The sequence below is a fragment of the Scylla paramamosain genome, chromosome 7 (genome assembly GCF_035594125.1).
Source record: "Scylla paramamosain isolate STU-SP2022 chromosome 7, ASM3559412v1, whole genome shotgun sequence".
Classification (NCBI taxonomy): domain Eukaryota; kingdom Metazoa; phylum Arthropoda; class Malacostraca; order Decapoda; family Portunidae; genus Scylla; species Scylla paramamosain.
The window spans coordinates 18,318,977-18,338,976 of NC_087157.1; the positions used below are offsets into that span (position 1 = coordinate 18,318,977).

General features: G+C 40.1%; 1 long non-coding RNA gene across 1 annotated transcript in view; it reads left to right on the forward strand.

The window, feature by feature from the left end:
- Positions 1-20,000, forward strand: part of LOC135102161 (uncharacterized) — a 73,072-nt gene that overhangs the window by 16,333 nt on the left and 36,739 nt on the right. Inside the window, exon 2 of the long non-coding RNA XR_010269558.1 lies at positions 9,253-9,306. This is a non-coding gene — a long non-coding RNA (uncharacterized LOC135102161). The remainder of the gene's footprint in view (positions 1-9,252; positions 9,307-20,000) is intronic.

Here is a 20,000-nt window from a genome sequence, read left to right on the forward strand (position 1 = left end):
TTATAAAAGGAATATTGAGAGATTATAAAAAAAAACAATACGAAATAGAGTAACGAAAATTACTCGAAGGCTTCGCAATAAACCCTACAAGGAACACCTTAAAGAACGAGATCTATTCTCCCTCTCCAAACGCAGGCTAAGAGGGGATCTGATATTGCTTTACTAAACTTTTAAGGCTTTCACAAATATCAGACCGGAATTCTTCCTAAGATTCAACATGTCTAATATTACAAGAAACAATAGCAAATAATAGGTAAGCGATTTCAAACAAATGAAGCCAAACATTTTACTTCAATCGTGTCATAAATATGTTGAATTGTGTTCCATCAAGCGTCGTTAACTCAGGCACTGTTCACTCATTGAAAACCTGTCTTGACAAGTATGTAGACACTAATTCCCGGTTGTCATTGTTCATGTCTGAATAACGAACACGTTCACTCCGTACTGTCCGTGCTGGTATGTAGATTGTATGTGGTCGAAGTAGTCCTCCTGTCTTTCTTAGTTTCCTCTCACACTCTATGTTGTTTTTTCTGTACAACATGGTACCATTTTTCATGTGACCCTTGCCTGGAGGGATTGGGGGTGGGGGATGGAAGGACCCTTCTTCTGTGCTATCCTTTCTCTACCACTAATAGAGTAGAATAGTTACCCAAACAGACTTACAAGGACCTCTTGGTCTGTTACTGTTTGGACTTCTTTTGTATTCGTTTGGTTCCTCTTTCTGTGCTATCCTGTTTGTCTCTTCCACTAGTTAGCGTAGAGTAGTTACCCAAACAGCCCATTAAAGACCTCAGGAACTTTTGCTGTTTGGGCTTTGTTTTTATTCTCCTTCTCCTCCTCCTCCTTCTCCTCCTCCTCCTCCTCCTCCTCCTCCTCCTCCTCCTCCTCCTCCTCCTCCTCCTCCTCCTCCTCCTCCTCCTCCTCCTCTCATCACATGATGAACAATTAGCTGTGAGGGGCATTGAAAACTCAAGGACCCCATCAGTGGCAATCATAGGGATTTGAGGTACCAGGGGTCACTGCTGCAGGAGTGCGGCGCTCCTTTACGAGAAGTGCACTCTTATAGGAGTCGCATGGTAGCCGGAGCCTGATTGACTGATGCCTCTCTTGAAAGCGCCAGGCACAGTATAGAGAACCCAGCAAGCCCACTTTTGTTACACTTTTTTTTTTTTTTTTTTCAATTTTCCGCGCATGACGTCACGTTGTCGGAGATCAGGACTGCCAGATTCGCCTTTTTTAGGCCAAAACATAATTTTTGTTTTTTTTTCATGCATTTGGTCTAAGCATATCTAGTTTGCCATGAATTACATTATTATTATTTTTTTTTTTTTTTTTTTTAATATGTTGCTTATATATGCTCCACTTGGCCATAACAAGTTTATTTAATATGGTAAGTTTGTTCACCGCCACCTAAGACAAAACTTTTTTTTTTCAAGTTGTTGAGTGCACGTATGTTTTCCTTTCTTTTCCTTTTGTTACCATGGTTATCCTTGCAGTTTTTCCCATTTTCTCGTATTGCTATTGAATAACAATAAGGGAAAATTGGACAAATCAACTGGGTGATGATGCTGATGACGCGCGAGTCCACGGCTGAACTCTGGCGTGTTTTTTTTTTTTTTTTTTTTTTTTCAAGCGGCTGATGTAATTTAAGGCTTCCTATCAACAGCTACCTGTGTTCATGAACAAGCCAGGAGTACGTTGATAGGGTGCTGTCTATGGTAGTACCGTATATTTTGTTATGATGAGTCATTGGTAAACTCGTTTTCCATCCCCCAAAAGCGATCGTTCTGGTTGTTTATATTTATGTCGAGTGGGAAAGAAAAATGTCTAGAGCAGTGTGATTGAACTGTAGGCCCGCGCGCCAGTTGATATAGTGTGGCCAGCGTGCACCCATTGATTAATTTTATATGAGGAAAAAAATACTTAAATGATATTCAGCAAAGGTCAAGTGTGTGGAATAATAACGATTAGCTTGTTATGACATTGCTGCTACAATAACATAATGCCTGCAGAGCGAAAGTCCTTCCCCATGGTTATGAAGTAGGGACGTAGGTATATGGTACACGTCATGAACACGGCCACTTCTTTGTGCCAAGAACGTTTTCATAATGTGTTGTTAGTATTTTTGCATTCACTCCTGAACCCACCAATCTCAGTTAGTGTACATTGCATTGGGGTCAGGTTTCAGATGAGGCGTCGGGAGCTGTATGGCCTTAGGCCTAGTTGCCTAGCACATACCGTTACAAGTAACTCTCTTCCACTGTCGGTATTCTCACACTGGAATTGAATTCTTTGAATTCGTTTCCGTTTTTTGGCCCAGGCGAAGGACTGACGAAGTACGTGGCACTTGTATACACAGATCGCCACTCCAGTAGTCCGCTATAGCCCAGTGCTCAGTACACATCGTGTAATATTTGGTAAATTCTGAAGTGGAATAATATAAACTTTGGGTTTTTTTACTGCATGTTTTTGGGTCTTTTTGTAGTGCGTTTGGCCGTTTTGTCTTATTTTTTTTGTTGGCTTTGGCCTTTTTCTGCTTCAGTAATCTGGGAACCCTGAGTGTACTGCCTTCAGTTCCACCCACCACTCACTCTGCCTTAGGGCTTCATTTTAAGTTTAAGGTACATCGCATCTCTAAAGTCCATGTGCGCAGCGCTTCTTATAAAGCACTATGCAAAATGTGCTTTATTAAAATTAATTTTTCGATGTTTATTCATCAGTTTAGTTTGTCATCCATAATCAGTATTATCATTATTAGTAACATTTATAATTCCTGTGTGCACCGTTACCTAGTGAACATAAAAGAAGAAAAACACAAACCTCAACACACTTAAGAAGAAAGTATCCTACACAACACAAATAAGTAAATCTACATAAATGTTAACTTGAGCGAAAATCAAGTTGTATGGTAATAAATAAATTCTTCAAAACAAATAGATTCAGTACATAAGTAACAGAAAAAAAAAAACAGTAGGAAATATAGATGTAAATGCCAATGACACCGTGCAGAGCATAAAGAATAAAAAACAAGGTCTCCATCGTTACAAATACTGAACTATTAAAACTTACAGCTTACAAGATACGACGCGGAAATAAAAGGACACAAACCAGCTACACTACAATGATGGTGCCGATGACGATGGTGACGGTAATAATAATAATTTTAATGATAATAATAATAGTAATAATAATAATTAATAATATATAATAATAATAATAATAATAATAATAATAATAATAATAATAATAATAATAATAATAATAACAACAACAACAACAACAGTACCACTTCACTACGTTTCGCCTCACGCGGGGAGCAGGGGTGGGAGGGGCACAGGTCTTTCTTCTTTTTCATGCAGTTTTCTTTTTTATACCTATGAAGCATAAACACACTTCCAGCCTCCGCTGGTCCCCCCTACCCTCTCTCTCTTAATCCTTCCCGACGCCGCCCTTCCTCCCAGTCGGAAGCTCTCATCCTGCTGATAGGTAGTAAAGCCTGTATGAAGAAGTGAGTGCTTCACCAACTTTTTTCAGTGACATAATTTGATTGATGTCTATGTTGAGAGTGGACGTGAATTACGAATAAAGCAATCCGTGGTTCTCTGGGCTGAGTCATTCTCGTGCTGCAGGATGGACAGGTGTAATGGTGTGTTGTTGTTATTGTTGTTGTTGTCTGTGGTGGTGGTGGTGGTGGTGCAGCACAGGGGAGGGTTCCAGAAGGCTGCTTCATAACCAAGGAATTCCTGCCTCTGTAAAGTTCTCTGATCTTACCTACTGCTATTTGTACTCCACGACATACTCCCACAAGTCAACAGTTATCTAATTATCACTGTGGGATGAACGTTCACATTAGAATGAGCAGCAGTTTTTCTTATTGAACTTTTGGTGCTGCATGAACACAGGAAGGGAAATGATGTGTTCAAATATATCTTGTTTACCGTTGGGGTTTCATGGCGTAGTGACAGTCTTGGGAACCCAGTGTGTGTGGGATGCCAGCGGTCATATCCCATACAAAATACAATAAATAAATAACGTTATGAAACTAATTCACATCATAATTCTTTAATACATACTGGCGTGAACATAAGGTGGTTAAATAGAGCAAGTTTACAAAAAAGATGGGGAAGATGGGGAAATAGACCAACTTTAAAAAAAAGAAAAAGGGCCCTCGTGGCCCAGTGGGTAGAGTGATGCACTTTGAGTTTGGCGTGAGGGAAGTGAGGGGCGCGTAGGTTCGAACCCCCCTCTCGGAACTCACAAAAACCTAGAAAGAGCATCCCTTCATCACCATGTGTGATGGAACTGCCCACGGGGAGGAGGGGAGGTGAGTGCGCAGCACCTCCCTACCCCTCCCCAGGGGAGGAAGGCACCGCCTTACCGGCCCCCGGGAGAGCAAGGGAGGTGAGTGCACAGCGCTTCCCTTCTCTCCCCTACCTAACCCTGGCAAGTCTACGAACTACCAGGCAAAAAAAAATAAAAATAAAAAAAAAATAAAAAAAACAAAAAAAATAAAAAATAAATAAATAAAGATAAGTGCATAGCACTTCTCTTCTCTCCACCTAACAGAATAAAAAATATAAAGGTGAGTGCATAGCACTTCCCTTCTCTTCCAACCTACCAGGCAAAAGATAGAAAAAAAAAAATAAAGAATTAAGGTGAGTGCATAGCACTTCCCTTGTCTCCTAACCTACCACGCAAAAAAAATAAATAAATAAAATAAAATAAATAAATAAATAAAGATAAATAAATAAATAAATAAAAATAAATAAAAACCTCCTTACCACCTCGGACCTCGGGAGAGCAAGGGAGGTGAGTGCACAGCACTTCCCTTCTCTCCCCAAGTCTACGGACTGCCAGACCAAAAAGAATAAAATATATATAGGTATAAAAGATAATAAAAGTAATAAAAAAAAGATAAATGAAAAAATAAGTAAATAAAACAAAAACAATAAAACTCCTACTCCCCCCTCAATAAAATTGACTGAGTCTGGCAATCAACAATAAATAATAAAAATAAAACAATACCAACTGACTGACCCTGACAACCCCAAAGACCACCACCCACCTGGGAAGCACGGGAGGTGAGTGTGCAGCACCTCCCTACCCTTCCCAGTCTCCCAGTTTGACTTTGACCACCAATCTGACTCATCCTACCAACTCCAAAGAGCAACTCCAACTGTACAGACCACCACCACCACCACCCTTCTGATCTCGGCAAGGTGAGTGTGTAGCACTTCCCTGGACTGACCCTGACTGACTGACCCTGGCAACTCCAAAAACAACCAACCTGACTGACTTACAGATATGTAATCACCTAACTGACTGGCCCTGGGGAGCATGGGAGGTGAGTGTGCAGCACCTCCCTACACTTCCCAGTCTCCCAGTTTGACCTGACTCATCCTGGCAACTTCAAAGAACAACTCCAAATGTACAGACCAACAGTACCTCCTACTCTGTGTCCCACTCTGACCCTGATCCATACATCCCTACATCCTACCCTGTCCTGGCTAGGTGAGTGCGTAGCACTTCCCTACCACCTGCCTCACTGACCCTGGCAACCATAAAAACAACCAACCTGACTGACCTACAAATCTTACTGTAATCTGGCAACAGACCACCAAACTGACTGACTCTGGGGAGCATGGGAGGTGAGTGTGCAGCACCTCCCTACCCTTCCCAGTCTCCCAGTTTGGCTTTGACCACCAATGTGACTCATCCTACCAACTCCAAATGTACAGACCACCACCACCACCCCTCTGATCTTGGCAAGGTTAGTGCTTAGCACTTCCCTTGACTGAGTGGGCCTGACTGACTGACCCCCGCAACTCCAAAAACAACAAATGTTACAAATGTAACCTGGGGAGCATGGGAGGTGAGTGTGCAGCACCTCCCTACCCTTCCCTACCCTTCCCAAAATAAATGAAAAATAAAAAATAAATAAAAACAAAAATAAATAAAGTAAAAACAATAAAACTTCTGCTTCCCCCTCAATAAAATGACTGAGTCTGGCAATCAACAATAAATAATAAAAATAAAACAATACCAACCTGACTGACCCTGACAACTCCAAAGACCAGCACCCCACCTGGGAAGCACGGGAGGTGAGTGTGCAGCACCTCCCTACCCTTCCCAGCCTTCTAGTTTGACTTTGATCCCCAATCTGACTCATCCTAGGAACTCTAATTGTACCGACCACCACCAGTACTCCCCACCCTGGCAACTGATCCTGGCAAGGTGAGTGCGTAGCACTTCCCGTGACTCATCCTGGTAACTCCAAAGACCCACCATCCTGACCGCCCCTGGGAAGCACGGGAGGTGAGTGTGCAGCACCTCCCTACACTTCCCAGTCTCCCAGTTTGACTTTGACCACCAATGTGACTCATCCTACCAACTCCAAATGTACACACCATCACCACCACCCCTCTGATCTTGGCAAGGTGAGTGCGTAGCACTACCCTTGACTGACGGGGCCTGACTGACTGATCCCGGCAACTCCAAAAACAACCAACCTGACTGATGTTACAAATGTAACCTGGGGAGCATGGGAGGTGAGTGTGCAGCACCTCCCTACCCTTCCCAGTCTTCCACCAACCTGACTTGAATTTTGACTGGGGAGCAAGGGAGGTGAGTGTGCAGTACTCCTACTATCCCCACTCTGAATACCCTATCACCAACCAATTCAGACCACCAAACTGTCTTAGAAGAACAAGAACAGAAAGCAACGCCATCAGAGGAAGAAGAAGCAGCAGCAGCAGCATTATCGCCATCAGAGGAAGAAAACAAGAAAAAGAAGCAAAGAAAAAGAATTACCACCACTGTTATCGGAGGAAGAAACAGCAGCGTCACCGCCATCAGAGGAAGAAACATATATATGCAAACTACGACTGGTCAAACTTTCTGTGGCACCAGGCTAAGTTCGACCTGTGATGGGCTGTGTTTAGCGACGCCTTGAGATGAGAGGGAAAAAAGTTCCAGGGGTTCATGAAAGGAAAGTACGTTAACAGGGGACTGATTGTGAAAGTGCCAGGCAAGGCTGCTGCTTCAGACATCCACACTTCAACTTCAACTATGCATGCGAGAATGTTGCTGTATTCTTCCTCCTATTCCTCCTCCTTTTTTTCTTCCGCAAAAGACTGTCTTATTACTCCGTCCAAAGGCGGCAGTTCTTGTATAAGACTTGCAAACCTGTGTCCACTCATCCCAACTATCCAGAAATATATCTAATCTTCTAAAGGTCTGGCATCACGTGTTCAAGAGATTTATGTGTATTTTTTTTATTTTATTTATGGTGGTGGTGGTGGTGGTGAAGGTGTAAATCTAGAATGAGAGTGAGCGTCTTTGTGTTTCCTCCACCGGGACGAAGAAAGAGAACAGGGATTCCTCATACTCCAGGAATTGCCTTTGTTTCCAGAAAACATTGAATAGTAAAGAAAAATTATTATTTGCTAGTTTTATCAAACTTTCTGTGGCACCAGGCTAAGTTTGACCTGTGATGGGCTTTGTTTAGAGATATCGCAATTTTTCACACTTGAGAGTATATTTCACTCTTATAATGAACGTACAAACTACAGCAGGAAACCAAAATAATGCTAAAAATGGAAGCATGGATTAAAGGATGCCAAATGTATAAAGACATTAATAGTTTTAAATACTGAAGGAAAGACGGTAATTGTATTTCTTGCTACACATTTATATTTAACAAGTGAAGACAGACGTAGGTTGAAAACCAGCCCGGGAAGGAATGTCTGGCGCGTGGCGCTCCTCAAGGCGTCTTGCCTCGCCGGCACAACAATACATAAAGGACTGAGATGTGAATTAACACTGAAAGAACACTGGCCGGTGAGGTGCTCCTGCAGGGCCGAGGTGGACAGGTGTTTGTCCAGGATGCCTCGTGTTACTTCTCACCGCGTGTTTTATCTGTTGGAGACTATTACACTTAATATGCTGCTGTTGCTGCTGCTGCTGCTGCTGGTGCTGCTGAAGCTGGTGCTGCTGCTGCTGTTGCCCTCGCTGATCTTGCTGCTCTTGTTGGTATTGCTGCTTTTACTTCCTTCAACAATAACTACCAGTACAACTGCTTCTGCTGCTGCTGCTGCTGCTACTACTACTACTACTACTACTACTACTACTACTACTACTACTACTACTACTACTACTACTACTACTACTGCTGCTGCTGCTGCTGCTGCTGCTGCTGCTGCTGCTGCAAACATAGTGACCTAACTATATTTTTCTATCATGGCCTCGTATTTACGGTATGCCATTTTTCGTGCACAATACGTAGTTGTCATTGATTTCCTAAAACTACTAAATATACCAGAAGACAGACCTACTGACCCATTCTCGTAAATATTGTTTCACTCGTAATGTTACACCACACACACAAAAAAAAAAAAAAAAACACACACACACACACAACATTAATACAAATAGATGCGCAGCAACAAAACAGCAGAGATTGGGATGCTCATTCTTACAGAGCATTATAGTGAACATGTCAGGCAGAGATAAACAGACAGACGCAGACAGACAGATTGATTTAAAACACTTAGTAACATGTACTTGTTATAAGCAATTCTAAGTGACCATTACTTTCCCGTTCATTCCCATTCATTGAAGCATTTCAGTGTTGAGACGCAAAGGTAGTGTAAGTGTTGAGGCAGCGGTGGTAGTGGCCCCTTCACCTCGCAGCGAGGCAGGAAGGGGAGGCGAGGGACACCAGCAGTGACTGGCCTGAAGGCGCCTTGCGTCCCGCCTCCTCTGTGCGACCCTCTCCCTTGATTGCCTTCATGCATCAATCGCAGCATGACTTGTGCTCCTCCTCTTCAGTCTCACTTAACTACCACCTTCATATTCTAGACACCGCTGAATGTTGGCAAGCTTTACATTTATTATTTTTGCTTCTTTTTATTTTCTTATTTGATCTTGTTATATATGTAATGGTGTTTGTTCGTTTTATTTTGTTGCAGCTGTTGTGCATATTTAACATTCTCAGCGTTTGAAGTGTGTTCTGTTTTCAGTGTTGTTTTCCATGTATCCATGTGTTCTTGCTTGGAGGAATTTGACACGTTTTATTTATGACATTTCGTGTTTTTGTTCAGTATTTATTCTTTCCTCTTTTGTTCATGTGTATGTTGTTAACTCATGCAGTAAATGATTTCTGGTGGTTCTGTTTATGATGCTTCATTTTTAGCTCTTTTTAGAATAGTGAAGCTGCATCACTTTTTTATGTGGATGTTTTGATATTTTCAGGAAAGGATGGCAGGTGGTGCCGCGGTGAACACTCCCAACACATGCAGGAGGAAAGTGAGTACCTGCTTCATTACATCATATGCCCCCTATTTTGGAATTTTTTTTTTAATTTCAACGGAAACCTGTTGCCTGCCTTTCTCCTGTCAGCTTCCCACGAATCTGTGAAGGAAAGAAAGGATGTGCTTCCATGGTATCGTGTCAGTAGTGTTATCCATTGAAGGATTAGTTTAAACCTTTTTCCAATGCGTTGTTTTTGTCTTCCATGTTTCTGCCTTCCTAGGGTATATATGTGAAAGAAGACAGAATGTAAATTTAGTCTATAATGTTCATTGCAACATCTTACAGGGAAAAAAGTCCTTTGAGGATTAACCGAGAATCTTTTTCAAAACTAAAATTTTTGTATTCCAGTCTTCGTGTGGTTATTTTAATGTATGCATAGAGAAAAGAAGGATACGAAATCATATGTTTTCTATAATGGTGTCATTTTTTTTGTATAAAAATTTACTTAGTGATTCAATTGAAACCTAACAATTAGCTGTCATTTTTGCGTTCGTTATATATATATATATATATATATATATATATATATATATATATATATATATATATATATATATATATATATATATATATATATATATATATATATATATATATATATATATATATATATATATATATATATATATATATATATATATATATATATATATATATATATATATATATATATATATATATATATATATATATATATATATATATATATATATATATATATATATATATATATATATATATATATATATATATATATGTATGTACGAATATATGAGTGAAGAAAGGAAAGATGCAATTACAAAAAACTTTCCACAATAATGGGAATATTCACTTGAGGTCTTTTTTAAGGTAAGAAATATCAGATCTAGTTTATATGTCTATTTATCCTTTACTGTGTTTTACCGTTATGTAGATTAATAATATTTTGCACGTTATGATAAAGTGTCCTAGGAAACTATTACTGTAACGCATATCATTTAGTGTGAATTTGGTTTCCACGTAAAAAAAAAAAACTTTCCTTCTATGGAGAAAAGATATTTATATTTTCTTTGTTCAATTGGTATTGATATTATTTTTAACTCTGATTTCCCGGGAAGCGTTACCACCATGATATTTGTGACCTAACCTAAGGTAACTTTTTAGCGTCATAACCTTTGTTGCAGCTTCCTACATACAAAAAAATAAATAAATAAATAAAAAAAAATAAAAGTTTCGATTTCATTTTCGGAAACACTTCTTGGTAACTTTTGAAGGCGTATCTTTGTTATTTTATTTAATTTCTTCGTGAGACTCACCTTTTTTTGCTGTATTTTGCATATTTCGATTTATCGGCATGTGGGCGAAGGTTTCTGCCTCGCAACTCGCACAACTATCGCCTCATCACTACAGATCGAGCTCGAGCGCACAAAATGCGCCAATTATTTGCCATAACTCACTTCATATACGGGAAAGGGTTGTGGGAAGAAGGTGTTGTGAGGAGTAAACATAGGAGAAATTAGTTAAATCTAGAAAGGTAGCTAGCTCAGGGAAGGTGAGAAATAGCTTAAGTATTTACCACACAAAATGTAGCAGTATTTTGAATAAAATAGACTTGCTTAGAAGAATAGTGTGTGTAGAGAAATTTGATATCATTGCTTTAACTGAAACTTGGCTAGATATGTGAGGAAAAGTATTTAATCCAGAGGTCAAGATAGATGGTTATACATTGTTCTATAAAGATAGGGAAAACAGGAGAGGAGGAGGCGTCGCGTTATACGTTAGGGACACATTACAGTGTTGTATTAACAGTAGATTTAAAACAGATAACAAAGCAGTAGTAGTACAGTAGTGTACAGTAGTGGGAGTAGTGTACAGATCACCGACCAGTACAAAGGAAATTAACACCTCACTGTGGCAGGAAATAAATAGAGCAGGCAGGTACAGTCAGGTATGTGTGGTAGGAGATTTTAATTTTAGGAATATCGACTGGAGTCTGATGGTGGGCAACAAGGAAGCAGAATTTCTTAAGGTAATTCAGGATAATTTCTCAAAACAGGTAGTCGTAGAACCCACAAGGGGGAATGATATTCTAGATTTAATTCTTACTAACAGGGAGGAAGCAGTCACGCAGGTAGAGGTTGGAGGACAGCTAGGTAACAGTGACCATAAGGGAATTAGATACAATTTAAAATGGGAAGAAACTTTTAGAAGCAAAAACACTAGTAAAATACTTGACTTTAGGAGAGCAGAATTTGAGGAATTAAAAAGGTACCTCCAAGGAGTTGACTGGCAACGGATGCAGGGTGAGGTCAGGTCCGGGACGGAGTTGAGAGAGATAAGGCAAGATGTGAGAGGTGAGGTGAGGTGTGAGGATGTAGGACAAGAGGAGGTAAGATGTGTTCCGAAGGGGCGGAGGAGAGAGGGAGGGGTATATGGGTGTGAGTATGGTGGAATGTCAGGTCATGCTGAAATGAGAGAGGTGAGGTCGAGGCGAGTAGATGAGGGAGTAGAGAGGATGGTAGGGGCCGAGATGAGGGAATTAGGTGAAGTAAATGTAGATGAATTGTATAAATATTTCGTAGATAAAGTTCATACAGGTCAGTTAGCATATATCCCGTATAGGGCAATAAGATCACAGAAAAATTATCCTAAATGGATGACTGCTAGATTAAAACATTATATAGGGTGGAAGAGAAGTATATATAGGACATTAAGGGCAGGTGAAGAAGTTTTAAGGTCACAATATAATGAATTAGTTAGAACAGTCATGAAGTTAACGAGGAAAGCTAAGGGCAATTATGAATTAAGTGTAGCCAGGCATGTGAAGACGGATCCCAAGGGATTTTATCAGGAATAGAGGACGAAGAATAAAGATACTATAGGTCCATTAAAGGCATCAGATGGGGAGCTGGTTAGTTCTGGAGAGGAGATTAGTAAATTTCTGAATGAGTATTTTTTATCTGTCTTCACCCAGGAAAACATGCAGGATATGCCAGATAGTGAACAGATGTTTAGAGCAGATGAGAATGAGAAGCTGACAGATATTTCCATAAGTAGAGAGATAGTGGAACAGGAGATAGATAGGCTAAAAAAGTTCAAGACACCAGGACCTGATGAAATATATCCCAGAATACTTAAGGAATGCAAAGAGGTTATTAGTGAGCCGTTAGTTTCTGTCTTTTGGAAATCACTTGAGTCAGGTGAGGTACCAGTAATGTGGAGGCAGGCTAATGTAGTACCCATCTTTAAGAAAGGAGATAAAACTTTAGCGTCTAACTATAGATCTGTCAGCTTAAATTCAGTTATAGGTAAAATATTAGAGTTAATAAGAGCGAGGAACATTAGGGAACATTTAGACAAATATAACTTGATAAATCAATCACAGCATGGCTTCACGAAGGGGAAGTCTTGCATGACAAACTTGTTAAGTTTTTACAGTAAAGTGTACGAGGCAGTAGATAATGGTGATAGTTATGATATCTTGTATCTGGACTTTAGTAAAGCATTTGACAAGGTACCCCATGAAAGGCTCCTGAGAAAGGTTAGGGCACACGGGATAGATGGGAAGGTGTTAGTCTGGATAGGGTCATGGCTTAGCGACAGGCGAGAAAGAATTGTAATAAACGGCTCGAAATCCGAGTGAGGTCATGTAATCAGTGGGGTGCCACAGGGATCAGTATTAGGGACATTGTTATTTCTAATATATATCAATGACTTGGTTAGTGGAATTAGTAGTGATGTTAGTAAATTTGCGGATGACACAAAGATAGATTAATTAGATCAGAAACGGGTGCCTTCGCCTTGCAGGCAGATTTAGGATGAATGAATGGACGGACCTATGGCAAATGCAATTTAATATCAATAAATGCAAAGTAGTTAGCGTAGGTAGAGGAAACCCACACAGTAGGTACACATTAAACGAACAATCTCTGGTAGTTACAGGGTACGAGAAAGATTTAGGAATTATAGTTAGCTCTGAACTCCGTCTAGGAAAACAATGCATAGGGGCTAGAAATAGGACAAATAGGGTACTAGGATTCATTTTTAGGAGTGTTAAAAGTAGAAGGCCGGAAGTAATATTAATGATATTCTTGTCGCTGGTCAGACCTCATCTAGACTACGTTGTGCAATTCTGGTCTCCACATTACAGGAAAGATATAGGTCTATTAGAATCAGTACAGAGGAGAATGACAGAAAGGATACAGGGGATGAGGAGTATTCCTTATGAGGCGAGATTGAAGTCATTAAATTTACATTCTTTAGAGAGACGTAGGTTAAGAGGGGACGTGATAGAAGTCTTTAAGTGGTATAAGGGTTATAACAAGGGGGATGTAAGCAAAATTCTTTGGATCAGCATGCAGGGTAGAACAAGAAATAACAGGTTCAAGCTTGGAAAATTTAAGTTTAGGAAGGAGAATGTAAAAATTGGCTCTCGAATAGAGTGGTAGATGAGTGGAACTGACTCATTAATCATGTTGTTAGTGCTAGGACATTAGAGAGCTTTAAGAGAAGATTAGACAGGTTTATGGATGGGGAAAATAGATGGAAATAGGTAGGTATATTTCATAAAGGGACTGCCACGTGTAAGCCTGGTCACTTCTTGCAGCTTCCTTTATTTCTTATGTTCTTATGATAGCCACTTCATATTTACCGGTGAGTGAAGGGGACGGAGCAGTTTTTGTAGCGCAGTGTACGTCCTTCCATTTTTAGGTTTACATTTAAGTGAAGCCTGTCATGCTTGCCTATGTTTTTCCATGTGCATGTAAGGTAAGGCTGCTTGGCAAAGTGTCTGACTCACTGCAGACACTTGCTTTATGCTGTACTGTAATAAACAAGTAATTTCTCAATGTAAAGGAAACAGTGAGTCACAAAAGTGCCTCTCAATACGATGTGGTAATGAAAAGCAGAATATGAAATAAATAGATAATAAATAAGTGAATAAATAAATAAATAAATAAATAAATAAATAAATAAATAAATGGACGAATTAATGCATACCTTGGAGAACATTTCATACCTGCTGAGCTTACCATAGCAAATACACTGATATGATGACAAATACACTGATATGCTACAAAAAATGCACACAAGTATATGAAGATGGAAAAAAATGTGGGAAGTCTGTCTTGTGTTGTTATTTCTATGGTTACTGCTCTTCAGAATTTGCCATCAGCATGCGTCTCTCCTTCCCCACGCTGACGCTACACAAGACTTTCACCTTTATTCCGTTCCCTTTCAACAGTCCAGGAGTCAAGCAATATCTTCATTCTTTCATCCCTTTCATTGGTAAAATTCTGGAATTCTCTGCCTGTTTCTGTTTTTTCCTCTTCCTGTGACTAGTTGTTTTAAGAGTATTGAGGCACTTCCAGAAACATATTTAGTTTTTTTATTGACTTTTAATTTTTTTTATTTTTTTGTCTGTATGTATGGAAGCGGCAACTGAAAAGATTTTTTTTTTTTTTGTTCCTCTGTTTGCCATTCGCCAAGAAGATATGAGAGCGTGAGTATAAATAGTGGCTATATGCAAATGTAAGAATACCATTTTATACTTACTCTAAATTAAACATGTATTGCATTGTTTACTCCAGTTTACTCAAGTTGAACCGTCCAATATCTTTTGCATCTAAATGATTTTTGTGTTCAGCTATTTGAATTTTTATTTCCAAATGCAGCTCCATGTTTTTAAGAAGCACAGAGGGTTGGAGAAAGACAAATCTTTCCTGAGTCTTAATAGGTGAATGTTAATAACAGTAGTAGTAGCAATAGTAGTAGTAGTAGTAGTAGTAGTAGTAGTAGTAGTAGTAGTAGTAGTAGTTGTTGTTGTTGTTGTTGTTGTTGTTGTTGTTGTTGTAAAGAGCAGGATTATCATCTGTAGTGACACCAATTCAGTTTTTGTATATTTGTATTTTCTTACTATTATTCCACACCTTGTCAATCCACGCAACGAAAAAAAAAGAAAAGAAAAAAAAGAACATATTAAAAAAGTGAGAGGCAAGACCAGCAAGTGAAACACGCCCTGCCTTCTCCATAGACTTGACGTGTTTACTGCCGCGCTTCCTGCCTGATAATTATACAGTCTTACGCTGGAGGCGCTTAATGTGGTGCATTTGTATGAAAGGATTTACTTTTTGCCATGAATATCTCTCTCTCTCTCTCTCTCTCTCTCTCTCTCTCTCTCTCTCTCTCTCTCTCTCTCTCTCTCTCTCTCTCTCTCTCTCTCTCTCTCTCTCTCTCTCTCTCTCTCTCTCTCTCTCTCCTCTCTCTCTCTCTCTCTCTCTCTCTCTCTGTGACGCGCAACAGTGTGGGTGTCGTGAGTAGAGCAAACGGCCAAATGTGCGGCGACTAGCCAGTGTTTGCGTGCGCTGCGTGGGGCGTGCAGTTTGGATGTCAAAGAGGAATGCAAATGGTCGGAATAAGGCGGAGGAGGAGTAGGAGCAGTAGGAGGAGGAGGAGGAGGCGTAGCGTAGCGTGGTCTGGATGGCGTGCAGGATTATGTGACGCTCAGAGGCAGCTTCCCTACACTGTAAGCTTCTATTAGAGTGAGCCACGTGACGGGGTGCGCTCTCAGGGTGATTGCTTGTATGTAGCCTGGCGGGGCTGTGGCACTCCCTGCAGGTTATTGGCTCAGGAGGGTGAGGTAATGTCGGATGTTAGTGTGGTACTCTGCTGTGGGTGATGGGTTGTTTGTAATGATACAGCGCCTAAAGTTTGTTAAAGTGATGCAGGTTGGAGAGCATAAATACAGTGACATCATCACCACTATAGTCTCTCCCTTTACGCTGCAACGGAATGATGTAGTAGTGGTGATGTAGTCTGGGACAATGATGTACACTAGAAAAAATAGATAAAGATCCCAGTAATATCAACAGTTCCATTCTCGTGAAAGGTTTAGTGTTCCTTTATTTTCTTCATCTTCAGCATTTCCACTTTATGTTCACTTAACTTGACAAGTGTGTTCCTCGTGTGTCCGTAGGCGAAAAAAAAAGGGTCATTTTACACTCCTTCATATCTTGATTTATACAACTTTTTTTTTTTAATGATGTACTCTGTAAAACACTATTCTCTTTTTTGTCTGCCGTCTTTTTGCTATTATGTGTTTTCTAGCGACAAGCAGGTTTGCCCAGAAAAGAAAAGAAAAAATCATACTGTTATTATATTCCTCACACAGAGGACAATTTTTAACAATAAATAGGGCTAAACTTCAGCCTCACCTCCGCCATCTCCTTTTAATTTGTCTGAAGAAAGGATAAAAATTTAAGTTGTTTTCCATATTTTCATTGATAGAAACCATTTTTTGTCTTTAATAATGTAGAGCATTAAAATATAGCCTCACCTCTAATCCTTTTTGCCGTGATATCTTTTGCCCCTACACGCTGGTATGGTCCGCCTGGCCCTCTTGCCCGGCCCCTTCCCCCTGACAGACCCCGCGTGTGGCCGTGAAGTGTGGCTCCCCAAGTGGTCATCCAATATTGCTCTTAAAAATGGTCCCGTGATGCGTCTACAGAATGGTTGCTGAAAGCGGGTTGCTTGGGTGGGGGGAGAGGGGACTGATGTGGCTCTCTGGCCTAGAACTCTCTCTCTCTCTCTCTCTCTCTCTCTCTCTCTCTCTCTCTCTCTCTCTCTCTCTCTCTCTCTCTCTCTCTCTCTCTCTCTCTCTCTCTCTCTCTCTCTCTCTCTCTCTCTCTCTCTCTCTCTCTCTCTCTCTCTCTCTCTCTCTCTCTCTCTCTCTCTCTCTCTCTCTCTCTCTCTCTCTCTCTCTCTCTCTCTCTCTCTCTCTCTCTCTCTCTCTCTCTCTCTCTCTCTCTCTCTCTCTCTCTCTCTCTCTCTCTCTCTCTCTCTCTCTCTCTCTCTCTCTCTCTCTCTCTCTCTCTCTCTCTCTCTCTCTCTCTCTCTCTCTCTCTCTCTCTCTCTCAGCTCGAATTATGATTTCACTGAGTGGTTTAAGAACATATTCACATGTTATTCATGAGCCATCACATCCAGCAGCAGGTAGGAGGAGGAGGAGGAGGAGAAGGAGGAGGAGGAGGAGGAGGAGGAGGAGGAGGAGGAGGAGGAGGAGGAGGAGGAGGAGGAAAGAACACAAAGGAATACAAAGGAATGCAACGGAAGACCAAACCTTGAGGTATTGACGAGGCTGTTTGGATAATTATTCTACTTTAACTATTATTGGGAGATACAGGATAGTACAGAAGGTACTAAATTGGAAAATTGGATGTCTTGCATCACAATACACATGCATATATATCGTGCACACTTTTCTTCCTCTTTCTTCTTTCTTTCATGCGACATTTGGAAAAAGCAAATGTTGAGATAGTGTGTGTGTGTGTGTGTGTGTGTGTGTGTGAAATAATAGACAAACGGACACACAAACAGATACATTTCAATACACAAAATTGCACATAAGCTGGGGACAGAGACTCCCATCCAATCACGCACCCACCCACACAAGACAGACAGAAGGTCAAAGATATACTGATATACGTACTGACATACATTCTTCATCTCTTCGGTCAATATGAAGACGCTACACGAACTTACATATTGTACTGTGCGTCTCGAAGGAGTAACGCCGGGAGATGACAACGTCCGCCCTTTACTGCTCAGGGAAGCACAGGGACTGAGTGTGTTGGCTGGCAGTTTGTTGGAGTTTTAGGATTCCCGAAGGCTGACGAAGAGTTTTAAAAGTAGGAATGTATTGGAAAGAGAGAGAGAGAGAGAGAGAGAGGAGAGAGAGGAGAGAGAGAGAGAGAGAGAGAGAGAGAGAACACAAACATAAAATCGGAGAGACTGAAAAAGAAAGTTTAAAGTAAAAAAAAAAAAAAAAGCTTTAAACGTATAGACAAGTAAACGTATATACATTTCTGACGCACACACACACACACACACACACACACACACACACACACACACACACACACACACACACACACACACACTCAGACATTGAGAGTCATAGCACCACACAAAAAAGACATACAAACATTTTTAAAAAGCCATAAAATAACAGAAAGAAGTGGAAAAAAAAAACATTGAAAGACATAAGCCGGAGTGAACAAGTGACATTAGGAAGAGAATGTAATCTAATATTAGTAGGTGCCTGAAGTTACTCGGAGAATGACATCATACTTAAAGGAAAGTGAGGAAAGAAAATAGCATGCTTTAACTTGGAAAAATAAAACTGCGGTAATGAACAAGGAAAATACGAGGAAATAAACCACTAAAGTGGGAAAATGTGTAGCAGATTGAAAGAAAAAAAAAACGTGAAATTAAGTGCTAAAAATGGGTGATGTCTACGTAGAGAGAGAGAGAGAGAGAGAGAGAGAGAGAGAGAGAGAGAGAGAGAGAGAGAGAGAGAGAGAGAGAGAGAGAGAGAGAGAGAGAGAGAGAGAGAGAATGTGTCTTTTCTGTCACAATTTTCTACATTTCATTGGCGCTGAAGAACACAGACAATGAAAAAGTAAATATGACGGTTCCTTCTTTCATATTTATTTCTTATGACATTTTATGAGACAAGACTGTACTTCGGTATCCTTATGTTACATTGTTATTTTGTCTTTTTATTTATTTGTGTTCTGCTTATTACTTATATCTAATACAAATACTTTTACTATCCTTTGTTATCTAACATTACATTGTTAGTTTGTGTTGTTTCTTCATTGTACACATTGTTACACGTGAGTATGAGTTTTTTTTATTTCTTTTTTTTTTTTTTTTTTTTTTTTTGTAAGAGGGAAAAAAAGTCATTTCGGATTTTATCTGTGGAAAGAAAACGTGTGTGGGATTTTTCTGAGGAACATTATTCGTGTGTTGAGAGAGGAGAGTCTTTAAACTTCATTAAATGCTCTCTCTCTCTCTCTCTCTCTCTCTCTCTCTCTCTCTCTCTCTCTCTCTCTCTCTCTCTCTCTCTCTCTCTCTCTCTCTCTCTCTCTCTCTCTCTCTCTCTCTCTCTCTCTCTCTCTCTCTCTCTCTCTCTCTACTTAACATTGGAACCTTGCACAGTTTAAGTGGATGAGGAGAGAAAATAGAGATACAGATGGATGGATGGATAGATAGATAGGTAGATAGATAAAAGTTAGATAGACAGATAGATAGGTCATATTTGCCTTGATATCGCCGTGTAATAAGCCCCGAGGAATTCATTCTTCATAGAACGTTAATTGATTTATAGGCGGAAGGCGAAGCAAGGCAGCACATGTGAAAGGTAATGCAGGATAAGATAATGTGATATGACTGCCATTTAGCGTCCTTGTGTGTGAGGTCCACAAGGCCAGAGTGAAGGGGGAGGGCACATATCAACTTATTGTAACCTTCGTAACTCTACTGACTGGATTACATTCACGGGAGTTAGTCATTATTACATACGAGTACATACATGTTGCGATAGTAAGAAAAGTATGCCTGTGCCGGTTTTTTTTTTTTTTTTTCCTTTTCCCTCTCTTTATTAACATTGGTGTTCTATTGGGGTAAAAAACGATCATGCATTGGTGCGAGAAAGGATGAAAAATTAAAGAAAAGGAAAGGACTGAGTATATATATATATATATAGAGAGAGAGAGAGAGAGAGAGAGAGAGAGAGAGAGAGAGAGAGAGAGAGAGAGAGAGAGAGAGAGAGAGAGAGAGAGAGAGAGAGAGAGAGAGAGAGAGAGAGAGAGAGAGAGATACACACACACACACACACACACACACACACACACACACACACACACACA